The following is a 25685-nucleotide window of genomic DNA, read 5'->3' as shown; positions in this document are numbered from 1 at the left end:
TAAACTTAACTACCCTGTTTGTGTCTCTTTATTGATCTTCTTTCATAAAGACCATTAAGAAAAAAAGCTACAATACTTCAGCCAGGAGCCAGGAGGAAGCCGCCTTTTCATATTTCTAATAGCTTCAAATAAAATATGTTCCAGCACTCCCAGCCATATCGCTGCAAATGTTGTTTAGAGGGGCCCCTTCCCTGCCCCGGATTCTTACAGGCATCAATCCTATTTTCCAGTTCCTTTGCTGGATTAAATTTATGAAATGCTCAGCCCTCTGGGTGATAAATGTGTTGATTGTGACCATTTCCTCTTTCCAGTTTCCAATTAACATGATTGGTATGGAATGTGCACAGACAGCTGGGTCTCGATACTTTGCATCTTGCGGCTCAGGAGCTGAGTCAGCAGAGATTTCCGCGACCCCTCCCACTCTCTGGTGGGTTCTTTGCTCACACACCTTTTGGAGCATTTAACAATAGCTCAATATTAGTTCCATCCATTTGGGGAGGAAAAAAACCTGGATTTAAACTCTGCAGATGCAACTTGTAATTTTTTTTAAGAAAATCCATTGAGTCCAAGTAATTTTCTATAACATTTTCATACTATGGGCAGCGTCCTATTTGCATAGGAAAATAGACTGAGCTTGTAATCAGGCGGTATTACAAGTGATTGCGATGCTTTTTACAAATGCAAAGTGACACGGCAAAGGTAGAGCGCAATAAAGAAATGGAAGGGCTCCAGGGTGTTCGTGAAGAGCTGATTGCCTTTAACTTCTGCATTATTCTCTAACAGCCCTGAGCCAAGTCCCAAGAAAAGGGTAGAGGATCTCAACGGGGGCCTGAGCCCCTCCTCTTCCCCTCCTCCTTCTTTTCATCTTCTTCCTTTCCCATAAACTCTTGCCATCACTGTCCCCCTCTCAGGCTCCAGAGGGCACTTTGGCGCCTGAAGAGAATCCAGGTACAGGTTTGTGGGGGGCCAAGCTTGACTCTATTCTTGACCTTATTGTTTTGGGTGAAGAGACTTTTATCCCTCATTTCTAATTCTGGCATCTACAAAAGGAGGAAAAGCCCCCTTGTTTGGGTTGAGATATGTGAGATGAAATAATGCAAGCCAAGCAGCTGACATGACACAGGTGCATGGCAATGCGGTGGCTAATTGCCGAGACGCCAGCCCGACGGCTTGGGTTCGAGTCACAGCTCCACCTCTTTCTGGCTGTGTAGCCTTGGAAAAATTACATAACCTCTTCTGCTTCTGTTTCTTCATCTATTAAGTGAGAATACTAATCACAGAATATATTTTATTATTGTGCGATTAAGTGATAAAATGTGTCAGGGGCTTAAGCCATGCAATGCTATGAAAATGTAATTATGACCCAAAACATTTGTCAATAGCCTATTATCACTTCCTCCAGCCAATATTTGATGAGCATCTCCTATGTGTCAAGCGCCCTTCTGGGTACTTGTCATGGCCCCAAGATGAATTAGAGCCTTCAGATTCAGCTCAAGCATGACACTCGAAGGGGAGTCTTCTGTGTGCTTAAGCTCTGACTATGTTAGATCCCTTGTCATGACTTCTTATAAAACCAGGGCTGCTTCTTCTCAGCACCTGTCACTGTTAGACATTTCCTTTGTGTGCTAATTCAATTACTCTTCCATCTGCTAAGCCATCAGCCCCACGAGAATAGGAATTCGGTGTCTTTTGGCTCAATCACCAATGTTTAGTGCAAGGGGTGGTACATGCCAAGAGCTCAGTCATTGTTTGTTGAATGTGGACTGGAGATAGAGTCTCTTCCTTTGAAGACCTTGCATTGTGACCATTGTCAAACATGTCAAATTCTCTGATAAAGTTACATGTAAAGAAGTGTTGGAGAAACTCAAAAGGCAAAGAACTCCACTCTGGCCATGGAGGAAATCTTCCTAGATGCAGAGACTTGAAGGGTGAGTAGGAGTTCTTCTGGCTAAAATGGGGAAGGCTGGCATCCCAGGCAGATGAGAGACTGTGTGCTAAGGTGTAAAGACGTGAAAATGTGTTGGGGATTAGTGACATGGCCAAAGCTCAGGTGAGCACGGAACAAGGAGGGTTAGGAGACAAAATCTGGTGTAGACACTCTTGTCTCTTAAGCACATCGCTCAATGTCTTGCATGTGTTTGTTGCCCAATATTTTTTCATGAATGTCCAATGAAAGGGCCAGTGTTCATGTCCAAAGAGAATACAAAGTACTTGGCTATGTATAGATAGACACAAAGGTTGGTATATTATTTAAGATACAGGTTCTGGCTGCATAAGAAAGACCAGATAGAACAGTGGTTTCCATTAGAGAGACGTTTACTTTTGTCTCCTACAAAAACCTGAACATGAACAGGGTAGGGCTGATACCACAGCTCCATGGCACGAGGACCCGGGCTTCTTTTATCTTGTTGTTCTGCCTTCTCAACCCAGCTTCAGTTTCTCTGGGTCCAAGATGGCTGGTCCAACATGGTTGCTCCAGCTCTCACCATATTATCCCCATATGCCAGTGGATGGGGAAGAGAAGGAGCTTCTCCTCCCAGTGGCCAGGAGCTAGCTTTGAGAGAGGTGGAGAAAGATAGTTTTGAATTGTGTAATGGTTAATCCCATGTGTCAAGTTGGTGGGGCCACAGAATGCCTAGAAATGTGATGAGTCCTTATTTCTGGGTGTGTCTGTGATGGTGTATCTGGAAGAGATTAACATTTGCATCGGTGCGCTGAGTAAAGCAGATTGTTCTCTCCAGTGTGAGTGGGCACCATCCAATCCAATGAGAACCTGAAGAGAATAAAAATGTGGAGGAAGGTTGGATTCATTCTCTTTCATTGTCTGACCACATAAGCTAGGATATTGAACTTAAGCTAGGATATTGAACTTCTGCCCTTGAGGCTCCTGGTCCTCAGGCCTTCAAGACTAGATTGGAATCTACACCATCAGCTTCCCTGGATCTCCAGTTTGTAGATGGCAGATCATGGGACTTCTCAGCCTGCATAATTGTATGAGCCAATACCTTATGATCAATCTCTTTCTAGATCTCTCTCTGTATCTCTCTCTATCATCTATCTGTCTTCTTTTTTTAAGATTTTATTTATTTATTTGAGAGAGAGAGAGAGAGAGAGAGAACATGAGCTGAGAGAGGGAGAACAGACTCCCCAATGAGCAAGGAACCTGATGCAGGGCTCGATCTCAGGACCCTCAGATGATGACCTGAGCTGAAAGCAAACACTCAACCAACTGAGCCACCCAGATGCCCCTATCTGTTTATCTTCTATTGATTATCTCCTATGGGTTCTGTTTCTCTGGAGAACCCTGACTTCAACAAGCTGGGGAACCATGGGACCAGCCAGCCAAAATTTTAAGCACTATAGAGGAATTAGAAACAAATATTGATGTGACACTTAGACATCTCTGCTCAGTCAGCTTCTGTGCATGTCAGGAGCCTGCTAAGATAGGAATTATGATGAGACAGCTGGGCTCCTGGGAGGCTCTGATTCAACTCCCATCCTTCTCTGAATGTGCAGTCAGACTTACTTCAGTGAAAAAGAGATCTTCCTAGAGAAAAGGGTCAGTGCAACTTACACCTGCTAATGTGAGAAAGTACTCTAATATGCATATGCCAGTTATGAGAGGTGTTAGGAATCATCTACTACTAGTACAATACAAATGTTTAGAATGAGCATTTCCTGTGAATTTGAATTCCTACACTTGCATTATGAATATGCTTTATAGTGTAAGAGAGAAATGGGTAGGCTTATAATTAGCTCAGCATGATTTAGGGGCCATGGTGACATGCGGGTCACAGTCTGCCTTATCTGTAGCAGAGTCTGAGAGCTTGTTATGCCTGAGATGCCTTTCATAATTCATGTCACATGGGGGCTGGGCGAGGTTGGGAACTACATAAAAATTAAAGAAAAGCAGAGTCTGGGGAGGAGGGGAATTCACCAAATTCTTTCTTTCCTTTAGGGTGGGGAGAGGGTGAGACCAGTGACACTCCTAGGAAGAACCTGAGAACCTCAGACCAGGGGCTGTGACAGTGACAATTCTGTGAGGTTCCACATACTTTATCAGATTATTTTTCAGCACATTTTCACTCCCTCCCACCTTTGGGGTGGATTGTATTCTCCTGAATCACTAACTTTTGCTTAGACAATAGAAACTAAGCAGATTTAAAAGAGCAAATAATGCAAGTACTATTTAAAGTGCTGGCACAGTTTGGCTGGGCTCCTGGACTCTAGTGATTTGCCTTGACAAGTACATGCCCAGGAAGCTCCTGTCCCTTCAACCTGGGTGCCATGATAAAGACAGATGGAGCAGACCTAAACCCACCTGCAGTCTGTAGCCAAGCCTGCTGCACGAAGCAGGTCTGCCCAGCAGAGACCAGCCCACATGAGCCAAACTGTGGTTGGCCTGCAGATCCATGAACATAGGAATAGAAGTGTTTGTAAGCCACTGAGTTCTGGATTGTTTTATTATGCAATATTGATGTAGGGATAGCTCACAAATACTGATTTTTTAATATTGTTTTTCATTCTTATCTTTATTTGATGCTGTTTTCCCATGTGCATCACAAATAGAAGGTATATGACTTCTCATGCATGCCACAGTCCACTGAAGATCAGCAGGAGGTATGGTGTGAGGAAGGGCTCTGTTGTACACAGTCCCTCATGGACTCAGGCTCCTTCCATCTTGTGGGTCTCTCATGGTGCCCTCCTTCTCTAAATTCTATGCATCTGTCAGCAGATGAGTGAAGAGAGGCTTATGGGTTCTACACACATTCTGTTGGCCAAAAGTCAGTCTGTGGCTTACCTAACTGCAAGAGAAACTGGAAAAGAGTCTACCTTTGTTTCCAGAAGGAAAAAAATTTGTTTGATGGACAATTAGCTAGTCTCTCTCATATGGAAAGTTGAATGGGTAGATGCATTCCCCATGATTTCATGCAAAAAGTGAGAGGGAAGAAAACAGAGCAAAAGTGAGGGGGGCTGGAGTGACTACAGGGGACACATTGTGTGGAACAGGAAGTCCCAGAAGATGAGGCAGGAGCAGAAACAGATCAGGCTCAGAGTCAGACCATGGAGGACGTTGTAATTCATGTACCTGGGTGCACACTGCTTTCCTCTGTGGTTTTAGAGAGCCGTGGAAGTGTCTTGGCAGGACATGGACGCCTCAGATCTTCACTCAGGAAAGTTCCCAGTGGAGGCAGTGGGCAGGGTGGCTGGAAGCATGAGCCTCTTGGGAGAGGTCAGGGAGGCTGCTACCATTGTTTGGAGAGGCTCCAGGCCTTAACTGGAATTCTGGTTGTTGAGCTAGGGAGAGATACCAAAGGCCAGAAAACTTGGGAAAAACAAAACTCGAGCAGTGATAAAGAAACAAGTCTGTGGGTAGGATCCAGGAAGCAAGAATCAGAAAATTAGAAGGAAAAACTAGGAGAGTTTAGTGCCATAAATAGAAGCTCAGAAAGGGAGGACTCATTAGGCCTGAAAGCAGAGAGACCCGTGTACCTGCCTCATGGTGAGTGCTTATTGCTGTGAGGCCCTCCTTCTCGGCTGCGATGTGGTTCTGTTTCCTTCCCATTTCAGATGCCAAGTGTGGCTTCATCAGGCCCTTAGAACAAGAAGAGATGGACCTGTGTGTCTCAAACATTAGCATGCATCAGAATCACCTGGAATCTTGTTAAAGCCCAGACTGAGGGCACCCAACCAGTACTTGCTGATTCAATGGGCCCAGGAAGGGCTCGAGAATCTGCGTATCTAACAAGCTCCGAGGTGATGCTGATACCACTCAGCCATGGACAATACTCTGAGAACACTACAGCAGAGTGAACCACTCCTTGTGTAACTTAGAAAGCCCAGATTCAGAGACTGGCTATTCCGGAAATGACCCATTCTGGAAACATTTTTTCCGGCCCTGTTACCATACTGTCCCCCTCAGTGTGCATCAGGAATTGCTCATGTTCATCTCAGTCTTCACGTGCATCTTCCAGGGCACCTGCTCACTATCTAGAGCCCAGTCTCCTCACGTCCTTGTGCTGGATAGCTACAAGTTTAATTGACTAAGCACCAGCCAGATGAAGGAGTAAAGAGAGGGGCTTAAGTAGGATCAGGACACCTTTCTGTTATCATTAAAGAGGAAAATTGGCTTGGAGCAGGGGGATAAAAAAACCTATGGCTGCAATCCTGCCTAATCTCTCCCCTTCATTCAGCTCCAGAGTCTCTCCCCAGGGGACTCTTTCCCTGCCAAGTGCCCATTTCACAACCAGCCCTGCCTAGGATGCTTGTGTGCTGTCTCCCCAGCCTCCTGCCCATAGACCCTCTATCAGAGCAGGGGTTGCCTGTGTTGTAAGGATCAGGTTAATGCCTCTGAGTAACCTGAAGGTAAAGCAAAGTCTTGTTCTGTCTTCTGCATTCAACACAATGCAAGAATTTTCGTGTACCAGTCAGTATCCAGCTGGGAACAGAGAATCCATGCTCAACAGAGGGGTCCATGCTCAATCTAATGCAGGGAACTAATTACAGAGGTGTTGGAAAAGCAGAAACCAGGGAAAAGTGAGGCAACCCAGAGATTAAACAAGTACAGAAAGCTGCTACCCACCCTCTGGCTGGAGGACCATGGGTGGCAGTGCTGCTGAAGGCCCATAGTTGGCACTGTGCAAGGGAATTGGGTCATTGGAAGAGGGGCCTCTCAAGAATTCAGCCAGAGCTGAGCATGTGAGGATCCCTGGAGGAGGAGAAACCTCCAGAAGGTAGCTGAGTCACCTTGTAGGATCTGGAATGACCAGGAGGGAGCTGATCCTAGAGCTAATGACTAAGGTAAGAGCCAGAATAGGGAAAAAGCCAGAACCACTGATAAGAATTTGCCAGAAGCAGAGTTGGAAAGGCTTCTCCCACTGTCCTAGCCTGGGTTCTTTAGAGGCAGAGCCTGACACAGGAGGATGTGTGCAAGTCATCCACTAAGGGATGCTCTCAGGAGAAATCTATATGGCTGGGGGAGTCTAATAGAGAAAGGCAGAGATTTAAGCAGGGATGGGCTCCTGGGTAAGGTCTAACTTCAGCCACATACTGCAGGGAGCTTTGGGGTACAAATTGCATCTCAGTGTTTGTCCTGCCTTGAGGCATGGAGATGGGCTTTTGTACACCCTATGTAAGTCAGGGGTTGGATAAGCATTCCAGAAGGCTGTATAACTCTGAGCCAATTCCAGGTGAGGTAGGAGGTAGTCCCATGGAGAAGATGGTAAGTGTGAGCCTTTAGCAGCAGCACACTCAGAAGCTGGGAGATGGGCACCCCAAACTTAAAAGGTCCCCCAGGGATCTGAATGGGGCACCAAAAATGTCTACGCCATACTTCCTAATGTTCCTATCTCCTAACATGATTTTTATTGGTTGAATTTAACTCATAGAGTTAAACATGGAGGGTTTGTTTGCAGAGAAAGGGTAGGAGGGGGTTGAACCTGAGAACAAACAAGCAAATGACGGGTATTAAGTGCTCAATAATATCTGCTAAGCTGAATTATACTTGCCCACACCTTCTAGACTTTTTGGTGCTTTGCAAAAATTGAATCTGTCAACAGCAGTTGAAGATTTACCAACACTAAGGAAATAGTTTTCCGTAGAAAATTATCATTTGCCTAAGAGTGCATGACAGATACTGATTTTGTGTCAAACATAATACAATTTACTCATGGACCTAAAAGGAGTTGAGGGAAAGTATAGATTCTAACTCCAGTTGGATGGGTTTGACCCACCACTGGCCTCCTTCTGAAGCATTGAACCAAAAATATTTGAGAGCTATTTTTTTTCTTCTAGATATAGAAACATGCACTTTCAAGAAAAGTCCGAAGTCAGCTGAGGTGTGAGTATTGTGCCGATTTTGTGTTAAAATCCTAGAATTGCGGTGCTGGTTTATAATACAGCTTTACTATCTTGCAAATTTGTTTTATGGGTTCTTTCTAGAATTAACAGTGTGCTCCACCACACTGTAGGGTGTGAGATGCTGAGCAAATATTCTATATAGTTACACGAGAACAACTAGCTGGCAGGCCATGGAGGGGGGTCTCATTGCATGGCCTGCATGCTAGTTGTTCTCGTGTAACTATATAGAATATTTGCTCAGCATCTCACACCTTTCAGAAAACGTTGGTTAATGGAAGTTATCTGGTGTCCAGAAGACTTTGGAATTCATAAGATGAAAAAAATCAAACTTTTTAAAGAGAATAAAAAGAGAACTGTGTTGTAGCACTTTTAAATGCCAGGCAGAGTGCTAGGTTTCATGCTGCTATCTGCTCATCTTCTTCCCATAACACTTCTACAAGTTTTATATGTGTGATGCAGAGAACAAGACAGACTCAGGAAGATCAGGTGGCTTCCCCAAGGCCACACAGCGAGAGGTGACAAAATCAGGATTTTGAACTTGGATCTCACTGATTCTATAGCCCATGACACCAAAGACATAATAATAGTGACATTGATAATTAACATCTATGATTTGGGACTTTGTACATTCTTCTACCTTTGCTTGAATGCCTACCCTACCCCACTTTCTCCTACACATCTGTTAGACCTCAGATGAGATGTCACGTTTCAGGAAAGATTCCCATATAATGCCCAAGCTTGTGAAAGGTGCTCCTCCTATGTGCTCCTAAAACACATTGTGCTTCTCTCATAAGAATTCTTGTAGCTTATATCACTGTGTTCTCACTGACTTCGTCTTTCTGGGTGCCCTATGTGAAGAGGGGCTTTCTTCATTCTTCATTTCCACACTAGCTCCCCAAGCACCTAGCATAGTTCCTGTCACACAGAAGGTACTCAATATAAGTGGATTAGTGTGTGCCAGGCAGTGTCTATCATTGTCACATTTCTTACTCTAAAAGACCACTGGAGAAAAATATACACACCTAGGCACCTAGGACAGGAGGTTTCTTACCGAATGCTATTTCCTTTCCCATCTCCACCTTCTAGCTACTCTACCCTGACTCTCTAAGGAAATAAACACACACACACATTACTTTAATTGACTAACTTTATTCTTGTCCTCCTTTCCAAATCTTTTACTTTAATTTCTAAATATTGCAATTTATCAATAAGTTTCATATTTACCAAGTACTGAGAAGAACTCAGCCCTGCAGAGGGTAGGTTCAGTGAAGTAACGTAGTTATTCCATCCCTGCAAAGGATATGCTATCTGGATATGCGGTATATATCAGTGCACATTTAAATGCAATAAGTAAAACATCCAGTGATTCCTAAATAGATGCCCTCACTTCCACAGGTATTTATTAAATGCCTTTTTTTGTGTTGAGCTCTGTGCTCACTCCTTCCCTACTTGAGGGATTCCAAGCTTCTGCTTAGGGCTCTAATGACTCCTTTTGCCTATAAACCTATAAATCGACACTTGAGCTGACCCACATGCCAGCAGAATGACCAGAGTGAATTATTTAATCCCCAGAGGCCTCTGTCCTCTGAAAAAAGGGAGTTGTTGGGATGTAATGTTAATAGGGTTATTGAAAGGATAGCATGTACAGTACTTAGTACTGTGCCTGGAATAGAGTAAGTTACAGTTCAGAAAGCATTGGCAATCATCTTCATTATTATTACATTATATTATCTTATTTAATCTCATAGTTATGGAAGGTGTTGAGGCTGAGGTGCTTGTTACTGTATTCCTTAGATTAACATAGAAATTGAGGGAAGGGGTTTTCCAGAAGGAAACAGTTTTAGAAAAACAATTCTGTTTCCTTTGCCTACTCCCAGAGCATGTAAGACACAGTTCTTAGTCCTTTTTTGATAGTTTTGCTCATCTAAGTAATAACATAAATATTGTATTTTATTATCACAAAATTCATGTCTTTCCTTTATTGGTTAAAAATCCATAAAGGAGGAAGGGTATGATTAATCATTAGTTCCTCAAACTGTTATCCCATTTTTCTCTATTTCACATATGAGAAAAGTGAGGCTCAAAAAAATAGGGTCACTTCAAGAGAAGTGCAGAGCTAGAATTTGAACCTGGTCTCACCCAACTCCATGTCCTTTCACTACCTCTGTACCTGTCAGCTAAGGGATCCAGACAATGTGAGGACAGGTCATTTGTAAGTCAGCTCCATATTCACAACTCAAATTGAAAAGGAAACTTTGATTCATTTATTCAAAAGTAATGTCATTAACAAAAAACAGCTTTATTATATGTAAGAAAATATTAAACTAATAATCAGATTTTCTTAATGCAATAAGTTAGAGCACACACAGGGGATTTCAAGTTCCTGGTCTGACACAAAAGTTGTCACTCCCATCCTCACAACATGGTAAAAGGCAAACAAACTGAAAATCAACACCTCTTCTTAGATTCATCAGAGAATTGAGGTCCCAGGGCAATCTGCTGCCACCAAAATTAGAGAAATCAAAAGATGGATACAGAGAATCACAGTTTACTGGGAGCAGAAGTCCACAGCAGGAACCAGTATCATTGGGGATACCTTAAACTGTGTTTGATGATTTGCTGGAGGCTCAGTATGGATAGCTTGACAGAAAATCAAGGGTTGGGGCACTCTTAGCTGGGACCCACACTTTAATAAGCTTTACTTCCAAGGATCTCATTAGGTTCTCAGGGCAAATTTTGGAGAAAAATCCCCTCACTGTTTCCAGCAGAGAGAAAGGAAAAGTAAAGATTTTGAAATATTCCCAGAGCTTTCTGTTATCCTTAATACAGTTCTCCTTAAGGGAAACTCTTTTTTCAGAGTTTAACTCAGTAGAATTATACTAAAATCTAACTGAACTATTTAACATAGTACTGGAATTTCTAGCCTGAGCAATTAGACAAGAAAAAGAAATGAAAGTCATTCCTACTGGAAAGGAAGAAGTAAAATTATCTCTCTCATATATAATATGATCTTATATGTAGAAATCCCTAAATATTTCACCAAAATCCTGCTAGAACTAATAAATGAATTCAGCAAAGTAGCAAGATACAAAGTTAAGACACGCAAATCAGTTACATTTCTATACCATAACAATGAACAACCAGAAAAGGAAATTACAAAAACAATTCCAATTACAATAGCACAAAAAAGACTAAAACACTTAGAAATTAACTTAACCAAGGAGGCAAAAGAATGATACGATGAAAATTATAAAAAACATTGCTGAAAGAAATTAAAGAAGACATAAACAAATGGAATCACATCTTATGTTCATGGACTGGAAAATTTAATAATGTTAACATGTGTATTACTACCCAAAGAGATCTACAGATTCAATGTAACCCCTATCAAAATGCAATTACTTTTTAATGGAAACAGAAAAACCCATACTAAAATTCATATGAAATCTCAAGGGGCCACAAATAGCCAAAGCAATGTTGAAAAAGAAAAAATCTGTAGGACTTACACTTTTTTATTTCAAAACTTACTGCAAGGCTACAGTAATAAAAAAAGTGTGATACTGGCATAAAAGCAGACACATAGACCAATAGGAAATAATAAAGATCACAGAAATAAACCATCACATGTATGGTGAAATGAATTTTGATAAGGGTGCCAAGATCATTCAATGGTGAAAGGAAAGTCTTTTCAAGGATGGTGTTGGGAAACCTGCATATGCACATACCAAAGAACGAAGTTAGTTGCTTACCTAAAACTATATACAAAAATTAACTCAAAATAAATCAAGACCTAAATACAAGACCTAAAACTATAAAATTATTATCAAACTTTAAGAAAACATGGGGAAACTGCTTCACTACATTGGATTTGACAATGATTTCCTAGATATGACACCAAAGTCACAGGAAACAGAAGGAAAAAAAAAGACAGATTGGACTTCATGAAAAATTTTTTAAATTATGCATAAAAAGATAATATCAACAGAATAAAAAGGCAACCCACAGAATGGAAAATATATTTGCAAATCATGCATCTGATAAGGGATTAATATCCAGAATATATAAAGAACACCTAAAACTCAACAACAACAACAAATGAATAATCTGACTTGAAAATGAGCAAAGGACTTGAATAGACCCTTCTCCAAAGAAGATACACAAGTGGACTATAAGTTCACGAAAAGAGGCTCAAAATTATTAATCATTAAGAAAATGCAATTTAGAACTATAATGAGATACCACTTCACACCCTATTTGGATGGGTGTTATCAAAATAACAGAAAATAACAAGTGTTGGTGAAGATATGGAGAAATTGGAAGATTTCTGCACTGGTGGTAGGAATAAAAAATGGTGCAGTTGCTGTGGAAAACAGTATGGAAGTTTCCTTAAAAAAATTAAAAGTAGAATTACATATGATCCAGCAATTTCACCTCTGGGTGTACATATAGAAGAATTAAAAGCAAGGAATCAATCCTATATTTGCACACCCATGTTCATAGCAGCATTATTTATAGTAGACAAAAGGTGGAAGCAACCCAAGTGTCCACTTACATACGAATGAATAAGCAGAATGTGGTATATGCCAACAGTAGAATATTATTCATTCTTAAAAAGGAAAGAAACTCTGACAGATGCTACAACATGGATGAGCCATGAGGATATTATATTAAGTGAAACATGCCAATCGCAAAAAGACAAATACTATATGATTCCACTTATATGAAGTATTTAGAGTAATTAAAATCATAGAGATGGAAAGCAGAATGGTGGTTGTCAGAGGAAGGGGGAATTATTGTTTGATTGGTATAGATTGGTACAGAATTGGTATAGAATTAATTGGTATAGAATTCAGTTTTACAAAATGAAAAGAGTTCTGGGGATGGATGGTGCTAATGGTTGCACAACATTAAGAGTTTACTTAAAAATGGTTAAGAAGGTAGATTTTCTGTTATGTATATTTTACCATAATAAAAAATGGGGGGGGAGCCAGAGGGAAATAAGTCCGCCTTACCTACAGAGGAACAAGATAAAAATTTCATCCATCTTTTCTTCAGAAGCCATGCAAGCAAGAGGAGAGTGAAGCTAAATTTTAAAGTGTTGAAAGAAAAAAAAAACAAACCTTCAGAATTCGGTGTAAAACAAAATCACCCTTCAAATTAAAGGAAAAATAAAGACTTTCTCAGACAAAAATCAAGGTGATTTGTGGGCAGTAGGTCTGTCTTGCAAAAAATCTTGAAAGAAGTTCTTCAAAGAGAGGGAAAATGATGTAGCTCAGAAGCTAGAATCTACATAAAGAGAAGAACATGAGAGAAATAAATGGAGGTGTATTGGTTTTTAGGACTACTACAACAAAGTACACAGACTGGGCGACTTAACAGAAATTTATTTTCTTGTAGTTCCAGAGGCTAGACATCTGACCTCAAGGTGTCATCAAGATTCTTTCTGCAGAGACCTCTCTCCTTAGCTTGTAGATGGCTGTCTTCTTGTGTCTTCACATCTTACCTCTGCATGAGAGTATGTGTGTGTGTGTGTCCTAATTTCCTCTTCTTACAAGGACACCAGTCTTATTGGATTAAGGTTGACCCACATTTTAACACAATTACCTCTTTCCTCAAATATAATCACATTCTAAGTTACTGTGGGTTAGGACTTTAACATGTGAATTTGGAAGAGACACAGTTCAGTTCATAAAAAAAAGTAAAATAAAATCTTTTATTTTTCTTCTTCTTTATTGACGTTGTACATAACAGTTTGTTCAAAATAATAATAGTGGCAATGTGTTGGGTGATTATAGCTTCTATATAAGTAAATTAAGGACAACAATGTAATAAGGAAAAGGAGTGAGAGGTTGGGAATACTCTGAGTATCCGTACTACCTGTGAAGTGGAATAGTGTAATTTGAAAGTTGACTTAAATAGTTGTAAATGTGTACTACAAACTCTGGTACAACTACTAAGCAAAAATTTTGAAGTAAAATTGATATGCTAAGAAGGGATGGGGGATGAAATTATATAAAATGCTCAGTTAAAATCAGGGAGGGAAGAATAAAAGAGGAAAGGGGCGATAAACTTGTTGAAAAGGGCAATAAATATAACACAGTCACAAATATGATAGATATTAATCCAGCTATGTCAATAATCACTTTAAATGGTAATGGTCTAAATACACCAACTAAAAGACAAACTGGTCGAGTAGATAAAACACAAGACTCAACTAATACTGTCTATGATAAGATAGTAAGTTATAGATATTTTATAATATGTTAGTAGATATTATATTAAATATAAGTTATAGATATTTTAAAAATAAGGGAATGAAAAAAGATATACCACACTAACACATCAAAAGAAAGCCGACAGAGCTGTACTCCAGAGTAAGGACAATGATCAGTGAGCTGCTCTTTCAGGCAGATACTGGAGGGTGGGTTACTCATTCCTTCCAACTTTTTATTTTCTTCCTCCCGTTCCTCTACTGTAGAGTCTGGAAAGTTGAAGACTTACATGTGCAGGCCTCTTATAGCCAGTGGAGGCCACGTTTCAGAGTGGGACAAAAGCAGATGTTTGCTAAGGATTTTTGAGAAAGTCTTTTGCTTCCCTAATTGCATAAACTATTCCTTCTTTCTCTGCTTCCTTCATTCCTCCTTTTTTCCTTCCTCAATGCGATGGCTTAGTTATTTTGTGATCATGAGGGAAAGGCTAAGAGATTTCCACAAACTTTAGCCCAGACACCCTTGAGCAGATGCATAAGATAGATCTTTTACTTGGAGCTGAATAAAATCCAGTTCTAAATAATATAGCCTCCATTGCTCCCAAGTGTTCAGTGGAAGTCTGTTATAAACCACAACTCTTTCCCAGGCTTTATAAGGAAATGAAGGAAGGTGGAAGAGCATTAGCTCAGACAGTGACTGGGGGCAAAGTGAGAGGAGGGAGCACGGAAGGAAGCCCGTACCAGCTCAGGAAATGAAGACTCATGCATGCATGGGTACACACACACGTGCCTACCTGGAACCTGCTGGTATAGGAGCTACGCAGTGGAGGATCAAACTATTTGGAGAATATTTAAAGAATCCCTTAAATTCTAGGTGATTTAGGGACATTCAGGTGCAGACACACTGAGTTCCTTCTGCCTAATTTTTGTTCTTAAACACAAAAATGTCGCCACGGTGATTGCAACTCCAGGTCACAATTATCCTGATGTGATGATCAAGATAATGGTGTAAAATGGTTCTTTGTATGTACATTTTTGAAAATACACAAAATTACTCACAGGCATCTCATTGAAACAAATGAGCAAAGGATGGTAAATGAAAAGTACATTGTAAAATGCTCATTTTTATGTGAGCACTGAGCAATATGTATACTTTGTTTTATTTAGTGAGCTTCTCTATTATCTTATGCCCCTGTACGCACCCAATCTCTACTACTCTATCCAGCATCTTTCTATAGGGTGTCAAGTTTCTCAGCCATGCCATCTTGTACTAGGTGTTTGTTCTGGGACTTAATCTTCGGTGTGGGAGGGAGCAATATCAGATGGAGGGAATGCCGTGTCCATATTCTCTGGAGACTGGTGTGGGCTCATGTGAAGAGGGAGGCAGAGGAGGTGATGTGACAGCCTGGTCTAAAGGCTGGCGGTACCTGTGAGTCCCCTTTGGAACCGATCCCACCCTTTATCCAGGAGCTTGCTTTCCTAGTTAGGCAGGGGATCAAGTGGATCAAAGAGAATGCCCTTTGTCTTTAACATTCTATGGTGACCCAGGAAGGCACACAGGGTGAGAAGCATGTGCCAATCACCTGCATGCATGAATAACATCACTCATTTCCCCCAGAACATGTCACAATATTACCAAGTTCCAGGTATGCCTTGAAAACTGTGAAAAAGCTGTGCTTTATCATCCCTGCCTCTTATCTTGAACCTTTCACCTGTTGATTGGTCCTGTTGGCCAGGTTATGGGCTTGGATTCAAGGTAGGGTGACCAGTTCATCTCAAATTGCCTAGATTTTCCTGGTTTTCGCACTGAAAGTCCCTCATCCTGAGGAAACTCTCAGTTCTAGGAAATCTTACTATAAAGCTGGTCACTCTGTTTCTGAGCAAGCTGCAGATGCATAGAGCCTGTTGGTGGCACAATGCTTAACCTTTGGATCATCTTGGAAATGATATACAGGGGTACGGGGCAGCATTGTCTGACGTCCAGGCTCAGATCTCTGGATGTTTACTGAGATTCAGTAGTATGGGCAGCTATAGCTGACTTCCTTATTGCTCAAAACCAACTTTATAGTTAAGTGACAAAGTATATTATAATAAAACTTATTATTTAATATAACTTATTATAATACAATTTTATTACAAAAATAGAAGAAAGTAAAGAAATAAATGTTGTTAGCTAGAAAAGACAAAATTAAAAAGTTCTTAAGGATCATAGCAATATTTTCCAAAGGAAGAATATATCTTTGGAAATCACAAAATCCATAGGTTATAGTGAGGTTTAAATGTTTCAACAGAAGCTTAAGTGAATGAAAGGACTCACTCAAGAAAATGAAGGGGAACCTCACAGGAAATGAATTCTAGAGGGGGGAGACGTTTTAGAGATAGCAGAGAAATTTCCCGAGCAGATAAAAGCATGAGTCTTGCCCCTGAGGTGCTGGATGACTATAGAAAATGAGCTATAGGTCTAAGAAGAAATGGAAAAATTCCTCAGTTCTTTGTAAAACCAGTTGATTGCCCTTCATAACAAAACTCCTAATAAGTGATTGACAGTTCAGGGTTGGTGAGACTGGTCAAAGAAACCACAATGAATTTAGAAAAGAAAATGCACATAGCAGACCAAAATTCCCTGAAGCAGATACTAAATTTGAGCTTCTGTAAAAATGTCTTCAAGACCTTGGCAGAGACTGGAAATTCTGGGTTATCAGTTATCCGATCACCAAGGCTGGACGCATGTTCAGCTGGGATGGTTCAGGGATCTGGGGTCCCAGATGAGTTAAGTGGACGGGATGTCACCCGCATGGCATGCAGGTCCCAGAATGAAGGTTCCTTCCATCAGGCTAACCACATCTCAGGACAGTTCTTCCTCCTCAAGGGCAAAGCAGAGCATCATCTCTTGTTCCTAAGTGTGGTTCTCTCTCCAGATCAGCAGGACTCCCAGCTTTTGATGTGCTCCCTTTTCCTGGTGCAAATGGTCCAACATCCTGAAGAAAAACATTAACGATGCCTTTGGTAGGGTGGCTGCGTGCATCAGTTGGTGAAACGTCTGCCTTTGGTTCAGGTCATGATCTCAGGGTACTGGAATCAAGCCCTGCGTTGGGTCCCTGTTCAGCAGGAAGTCTGCTTCTCCTTCTCCCTCTGCCACTCCCCCTACTTGTGCTCTGTGTGTGTGTGTGAAACAAACAAACAAATAAATAAATAATAAATAAATAAATAAATAAAATCTTTAAAAACATGATGCCTTTGGTAATTTAGGTTCTCCTGCTGTGTCTCTCACACTTGAAAGTGATGCAGCTGGCCCAAATTTTGTTCCTCTACCTCATGATGCAAAAACAACAAAACCCAAAATGATCCAATTAAAAAATGGGCAAAAACCTTGAGTAAGTGTATTGAATAAGTCTCCAAAGAAGATACACGAATGGCCGATTAAGTATATGAAAAGATGCTCACCATCACTAATCATTAGGGAAATGCAAATCAAAGCCACAGTGAGATACCACTTGGAATGCCTTTTGTCAAAAAATCAGAAAACAGCAAGCATTGGTGAGAATATAGAGAAAATTGAAAGTCTTGTGCACTGCCGATGGGAATGCCAAATGGTACAGCTGCTATGGAAACCAGTATATAGGAGGTTTTTAAAAAAATAAAAATAATGTTACCATATGATCCAGAAATTCTACTTATGGATTTATGCCCCAAAGAATTGAAACAAGGAATCTGATATTTATACACCCCTGTTCATGGAGGCATCATTCAGAGTAGCCAAAAGACAGAAGCAGGCCCTGTGTCCACGGACAGATGAGTGGATAAACGAAATGTAGTATATCCATGCAATGGAATATTATTCAGCCTACAAAGGATGAAAATTCTGATACACACAACAGCATAGATGAATCTTGAGAACTAAGGGAAATAAGTCAGCCATAAAAGGACAAATACTCTATGATTCCACTTATATGAGGTACCTAGGAGAAATCAGAGTCTGAGACAGAAGGCAGATTGTGTATGTCAGAATCTGAGAGAGGGAAGAATGGGGAGTTCTCTTTTAGGGGGGACAGTTTCAGTTTGAGAAAATTAACAAAGTTCTGGAGATGGATGGATGTACAGCAATGTGAATATGCTTAATGTCACTGAGCTATTGCTGAAAATTTCTAAAATGTTAAACTTTGGGGCACCTGGGTGGCGGTGAAGCATCTGCCTTCAGCTCAGGTCATGATCTCAGGGTCCTGGGATCCAGTCCCACATCAGGCTTCCTGCTCAGCAGGGAGTCTGCTTCTCCCTCACCCTCTCCCTCTGTACTCTCTCTCTCTCAAATAAATAAATAAAATATTTTTTTAAAAAGAAGCATTCATTAAAAAATAATAATAAAAAATAAAATGTTGAACTTTGTTGTGTGTATTCTACCACAATAAAAAATAAAATACATAAAACATGGTTCTTCTTATAAAGTTGCCATGATGATCACTTTTTTCTTTTTTGCAGAAAAAAGAAACTATCGTATCATATCATATCTTAACATGGTGATTGCAAAGATTTTCAGACAATCAGTTGATTTTCAAAGCTCTAATAAGCTAAGCTTCTCAAAAATAGTTTTATCACCTCTGCCCATTGCTTCAGACACTGTCTCTCTTGAGACAGTGCATTAATGTAATAAAATGAGGCGTTGCTCCTTCACACATTCTCACTGTGGGTTCAGGGTGTGAAGGTGAAGTGGATTATAATCAAACCTGTTCGGATTGCCACGGCTACCTGGCCGGGGGGTGGGGGGGTGGGGGAGGGGCGGTGCTGGGTTGATTACAGACTTCAGATGCAGTGCTCCTTGGCAAAATAAGGTGAGGGGATGGCAGGAGCGCAGGGAAGATGAGCTCACCTTGAATCTGTGACTGTGGCCATTTTTCATCATGATTAATGGTCACTGGCCCCTGCCCATTCCAATCCAGTCTTACTCTCCCCACAAGGACGAGAGCCAGCCTCAACATTACAGGAGTTAATCTGGTCATGACAGCCACCGCACTGGCCTGGAGGGGTCCCCCACCTGCTGGCACGCCCCCCTCTGCCATGGTGCTTCCCGCTAAACAGGTGAGAGGGCGTGGCAGCCGGCTGGCTGGGGCCGGGACAAGGCTAGGTGGCCCCAGGTGGAGGTGATTTGCCTGGCTGTGTGGCAGAGGGCCAGGCAGAGACTTTGGGGGCCTGGGAAAAGCCACCTCTTATTTTGAGAACGGAGGTGCGTTATTGGATTTCTTTTCATTTTGGCCCCCTCTTTTGTAAAATGGGGGTAAGACTTGCCTGGTGGGCCTGTTTTCAGGATTACATGCGACAATACGCACCACTCATCTGACTCACTGGAGGTGAGTCTTCCCTGAATCTCATCTCTGTTATTGAAGAGGATGCTCCCAGTAGAGCAATTTGATTCTTGCCTTAGCACTTTGGTGAGCTGCTCCAAATGCCTGCAGTGTCCTCCCACTGCTTTGCAAACTACAATCAATCTTTCACTCTGCCATCCAGACGTCATTCATTGTTTCTTTGTCGAAGGCCACTGCCCCTCTTTCTCTTGTAGAGACAAAAGGTGCTGCATAACGTCCCCTCCTGTGCTCCGCTTCTGTGTCCCAGTCTTATTTCTGTTGTCAGGCTTCCCTTCTTGGATGGTTGCTCGAAATTTCTCTGACTCCTCTGCTAGTCACTGCTCTGTCTCAGGAATCCACCATTTTTTTGTAGAAGTCTTAGATTTTGAGGGCCATATAGCCTCTGGCGTAGCTGTTCCATCGTGCTGTTATACTACAAACACAGCCACGGGCAGTAGGTAAACAAATGAGTGTAGCTGTATCTCTAAAAAACTTTAACCAAAAAGACAGCAGGGCACGAGGTGGTCCATGGGCCAGAGTTCCCGACTCCTGCGCTACCCCTCTCGTGTAGCACAGAGCTTGGCAAAGCAAACACTGGAAAAATGTATTTGTTCCAAATTCTGGGCTCCAGCCTGGCCCTGAAATGTCCTTTATATCCGTGTGTTCTGCTCCTGTCTGGGACGGGCCCCCTGGATGCAAAGGGAAGCCCAGGGAGACCACTGCACCTGACTTTTGTTCCAGAAACTAGATATTGTGGGTTTTTTGCTTGGGCCAAAACACAAGGACATGTGATAGAGTGAAAAGGGTGCCGTCCATGACGTCGGAAGACCTGGACACATGCTGTGTAATCCTAGGCTGGCCATGCGCCCCTGGAGCCTCAGTGTCTTCATCTACAAGATAGGGAGGACTGGGGAGAAGATCACAGTGATACCACACACGCTGTTGCTTTGTAAGGTGACTTGCTAGTCCAGTGCTGGCTGACTGGCTAGTCAATACCATCATCATTATTAGACTCAAATTCTAGCCTTCTTCCATACTTCACCCCCTGAGCCCGCAGGAGAGACCTGTGTTCCCTCATTTATTCATTCATTTGTTCATTACAAAATGAGGATTGGAAAATTATGAAACAAGGAAAGAAACTACTCTGTTGGGCCAGTCCAGACTCAAAGAACATTCCAAGCACCACTAGCTGAAGTTCTTTATCACCCAGCTCTGTTTTTATATATCCTGGTGATTTGGCCATTGGCTAGGGGTCTAGAATGAGAATCACCAAAGTGCTTGCCTGGACTCTCAGACTATGAGAGGTAGTGAGTCATGCCTTGTCTGTGGAGCCTCATTTGGAGAACAGGTTGGGGTGACAGAGATTGCTTCTGTTCCACCAAAGTCTGTTCCCCTCTTCTTCCCAAGTCACAACCACGTGGTGTGTCCCTTAGAGTGAGACTGTGTATCTATGACTACAAGTCCAACTTACAGCCAATGAGTTTTCAGCAGGACAACACATCTCCTCTAGGCACAAAAAAATTGTACAAAAAAGGAAAACACCTCCTATGTACAATTCTTGCTTTCCTACCTCCTCATGGCTTTGGAGGGTCACTGGTGAGGAAACCCCAGGTGGCACACGGGAATGACCGCAGCCTGGGTCCCTTCACCATCTGGTGGAGCAGAGCTGCACCTGACTTGAAACTCCACCTTAGACTTCAATAAGAGCATCATGTCAACTACTTGTACTGTGCTGTTATGTTGTGTTTTCAGCCACAGAGTTTGAAAGCCTATTTGTTACAGCATTTTCTTACCCAAAATGACCCAGGAATATCTACCTACTTTCCTCCCTCCCCTCATGTCTTCTTTTCTTTCTGTCTTCCTGCCTTGCTCTTCTTTCTCCAACTGCATAAACCCATAATCCTTGAGGTGGGATGTGCTTCAGATTGAAAAGTTTTCAAATTTTACAAAATTAATGTAGTGTACTAGGGCCAATCCCCTGTGAGGCCTGAAGCTTATGCAATTTGGGAGAACTTCTTCAGGTAAAAGATTACCAAATTTTTAATATGATATCAGGCACAAAATCCCTGAGGTCTAAATCTCTTTAGCTTCCAGTAGATCCCCCACTGGTGTCACTTACACGGGGTGGCCAGTAATATAATGGTACTGACACATTTGGTCTAAACCCACTATTCAAATTTATTAATATATCTGCACGAAAACATATGAATATTCTACATGGAATCAATGAAGAGCACACATGGCCTCTCAATAATTCAGGTCAAGTTTTCCCCCTAAATTAGTAAAGCTTTAGTCTTATTGTCAAATGAATCTTTTAAAATACAGCTTATAGAGCTTTTTGGATTTCAGAAGGTGGATATGGGATCCGCATAACAAACCATTGGTCATTCCTTAGTAGGTATTGTGAGGGAACGGGGTACCATGTGTACAATCTAAATTCTTTCCTTCAGGGAGTCTACCATCTCATGAGGAAATGTAATGTGAAGTGACATATCTATCATGTGATACCTGCTATGAGAGTAGCTCACACGAAACGAAAGACATATGCTACCCAAAAGGACTTTCTGTGGGTGAGTGTAAAGCCCATAGAGAACCTGCGGTCTTGGAGAGTCTCTGAGCCCAGTCACTATCATGTGCCCTGACATTCACCAGGATGATGTGGTAGGTGGAGGCATCCCATACGGTGAGTCAGTCAGGAGAAGCAAACCGACTTAAAGAAGCAGACAGGGAGTGCCTGGGTGGCTCAGTCGGTAGAGCATCAGACCCTTGATTTCGGCTCAGGTCATGATCTCAGAGTTGTGGGATCAAGCCCTGTGTCCAGCTCCATGCTCAGCGTGGAGTCTGTTCATCTCTCTCCCTCTGCTCCTTTCCATGCTATCTCTCTTTCAAGTAAGTAAATAAATAAATAAAATCTTAAAAAAAAAAAAAAGAAGCAGACCTAAGCTCAAATGCTGATTCTTCCCTTATTTATTATGATATTGGGTAATTCGCTAATTCTTTAGAATCATCAGCTATAATTAATGAGATACAAAAATAGTTGTGTTATTGGCTGCCATTTGTTCTGTCCTTAATACGCTTCGAGTGCTGTGATAGGTGCTTGAGATGAATGATCTCATTTATTCCTCCTGTAACCCCATGAGACAGATGTATTATCATTTTAAGACCAACAAATTAAAGATCAGAGAGCTTTAGAAACTCATCTAAGATTCAGGTCTGTTTGACCCCAAAGCCCAAACAGGGAACTACTGTTCCTCTGCCCTTTCCAAGGATATAAAAATGACTCAGAAAGTCGTGAACATAAAATGATGCCAAGTTCTTGTCCTTGTCTGGTTTATCCAAGCTCCTGAATTCTCTTCCTTGAGTCTGAATTTGACCCAGACACTTGATACATCCTTCTCCTGACCTTCTGGTCTGATCTTTTCCTTTCTAAGATGACATTATCCTAGATTTAAAGGCAGCAATCGTAAAAAGAGAGAACATAGGGGACACCTGGACTGTGACTAGATTTGTGACCTTCAAAATATCTTAAAGTTTTTGAAATTCTAAATTGGTAATTTTGTATAAAAATCTGCACATCATCAGGCTTCTCTTGAGAAATTGAAATGACAACACTAGGCTTGCATTTTTCCATGACAATAATTGGCAGCCCCCACGTCTCAAGTAGGTCCCCTTCTTATAGCACCCTGTATTTTCCTTTCTACCTGCTAAAGCAATACACATTTCTGAATTAATGAGGATGATGACATGAAGGTAGTGTGTTCACATGTCCATTTCATACCCTATTACCATGATAACTTAATAATCCATGCCCTTCAATATGAAGCTGACTCTCAGTCTTTTTGAAGAATTGATCTATAATGGCCCCAAACACTTGCCATTTAGGTCCAGATGTTGGAAGTATAATGACTTCATAGTGATGCCTTTCTGCCACTTGATGGCCCCTAAACATTAAATAAATTCTAATTGGTAGGGTCTGTGGGGCTATTGTTTTTTAACTTATGGTAGCTTTATGCTTCCAGCTAGTATAATATCCAGGATTTATAGGCAATAAAACATAGATCCCTAACCATAAGTATGGTCATGAACTGCATGTGGGGAAACAATCACAAGTTTATGGTGCCTGATGAGACGGTTTTTGGCCATAATCATACCTTGATTTCATATACTGGCTTTCTTCAGAGGATCACAAGGTACCTGCACATGTGGTTTATGAATCATGATGCATATAGACAGGGAAGGTCCAACCACCAAACCTTCTGCAGAGCACTCAGCATATTCATTCCCCCCTAATTGAGGTTGTTGTTATTTGAGTGGATCCAGTTAATCTAACAAATTGAGCAACCACCAAGAGTCCAAGCCAGTGTGCGTGGCTGATCTCCCCCCTGTGGTGAGAGGACCTTTACAGGCTGACTCAATTCAATTCATGTATTTTCCAATAAGTATTTTCTGATCCTCCCAAGCAGAGTAGCCTTCTCTGGGTCATCCTCCGCACTGCCCTTAGCACTTTGCCATTTCCTCCCCCATACGCAGTTGGGCTCAGGTAGGAGTCAGGCAGCACAGGTATCTTGGCAAGTCACAGGGTTCAGAGCAGATTTCAGATATGCCCCTGTATCCACCTCTACCAGCTGTGTGAATAAGGCCCACCAGTTCATTCATCCTCCATCTTCTCATGTAAAATCAGAAATAGGGGCACCTGGGTGGCTCAGTCAGTTAAGCGACTGCCTTCGGCTCAGGTCATGATCCTGGAGTCCCGGGATCGAGTCCCGCATCGGGCTCCCTGCTCGGCGGGGGGTCTGCTTCTCCCTCTGACCCTCTTCCCTCTCGTGCTCTCTGTCTCTCATTCTCTCTCTCAAATAAATAAATGAAATCTTTAAAAAAATAAAAATAAAAATAAAAAAATAAAATCAGAAATAACATTACTAGCTTTGCATATTTGGGAAGAGTATTTTGGAATATTGTACATAAAGTACTTAACTATACTGATGCTCTTAAATAAATATTACACTCCTCTTCCAGAGTGTACGAAATGTCTTGTGCTCTTTTATCTACTCCTCTTAGCAGAATTCCTGCAGAATTGAAGACCATAAAAACTTATTAAAGGAAGGAAGGGAGGGAAATCCAAAGCCATTAAATGATATGGATTATTTAATGATAGCAGGAACAGAACAAGTAGGAATTCGGAATTCCCCAAAATAAATCCAAGGAAAAATAAGTTTAAGACATATGAATGCATATTTTATTTTATTTTGTTTTGTTTTGTTTTGTTTTATTTTAATTCCATGCACTACTGAGTATTTACCCAAAGAATACAGAAATACTAATCCAGAGGGATACATGCACTCTATGTTTATTGCAGCATTATTTACAATAGCCACACTGTGGGAGCAGCCCATCGATAGGTGAATGGATAAAGAAGATCTGGTATATATATAATACATATATTAATTATATTATTATTTTTTAAGATTTTATTTATTTATTTGACAGAGAGAGACACAACGAGAGAGGAAACACAAGCAGGGGGAGTGGGAAAGAGAGAAGCAGGCTTCCAGCGGAGCAGGGAGCCCGATGCAGGGCTCGATCCCAGGACCCCGGGATCGTGACCTGAGCTGAAGGCAGATGCTTAACGACTGAGCCACCCAGGCACCCCTATATTAATTATATTATTAATTATCATATAAATATTATTCAGCCATGAATGGATATTTTTTGACCAAAAGTTTCTGTGGTCAACATAACCTCCAATGGCATGCTTTATTTTGAGCATTTAATATAAGACCTTTCCAAGAAAAATCTGTTTTATTGTGTCATTAAGTGTTTCATCATCCATTTCTTCTATCCTGAAAAGGTCCTTAATTTTCTCCTCTTTAGGTGTCTCTTACCTCATGACAAATCCAAGTCCCAAGGGTTCACTTGGTCCCAGGAGTCCGTTTTAGTTGCAAATAGCCATGGAGGGTGCAAACTGGAAAATTTCAGTCCACTGGGGACCCTTCTGTGCTGCACTGTTACCAGTGTCCCCGCAGAAAAGCAGATGCTTTCTTATGTCTCTGAGGACATCCTTGACCTGCACTCAGTGATCCAAGCCTGTCACCACCCCAATCCTGCAACTTACCCAGGAAATGTGAGGAAGGGGATATGAGGTCTTGTCTCATTGTTCACTTAGTCGTGGTCATTCCACACACACACAGATGTGGACTGCATATTGCTCAGTGTCCCAGTAGGAAGTCACAGCCAAGGAATTTAAATGAAGAAGACCTCACCAAGGGACAACTTTAGAACAG

The 25685-nt window shown here is 41.5% G+C and overlaps 1 long non-coding RNA gene across 2 annotated transcripts in view; it reads left to right on the top strand.

Moving 5' to 3' along the window:
• The window catches only part of LOC145720992 (uncharacterized), a 113768-nt gene that overhangs the window by 55705 nt on the left and 32378 nt on the right, over positions 1 to 25685 (top strand). The window contains exons 3-4 of one of the 2 annotated variants that reach the window (XR_014144447.1): positions 7795 to 7840; positions 16987 to 17295. The exons of the other annotated variant lie outside the window; for it this stretch is intronic. This is a non-coding gene — a long non-coding RNA (uncharacterized LOC145720992). Of the gene's footprint in view, positions 1 to 7794; positions 7841 to 16986; positions 17296 to 25685 lie in introns of those variants that run through there. 2 annotated transcript variants of the gene reach the window in all.

This window comes from Leptonychotes weddellii, chromosome 4 (genome assembly GCF_054177405.1).
Source record: "Leptonychotes weddellii isolate Sample4059 chromosome 4, ASM5417740v2, whole genome shotgun sequence".
NCBI classification, from domain to species: domain Eukaryota; kingdom Metazoa; phylum Chordata; class Mammalia; order Carnivora; family Phocidae; genus Leptonychotes; species Leptonychotes weddellii.
This window is presented reverse-complemented; position numbering and strand designations above follow the sequence as displayed.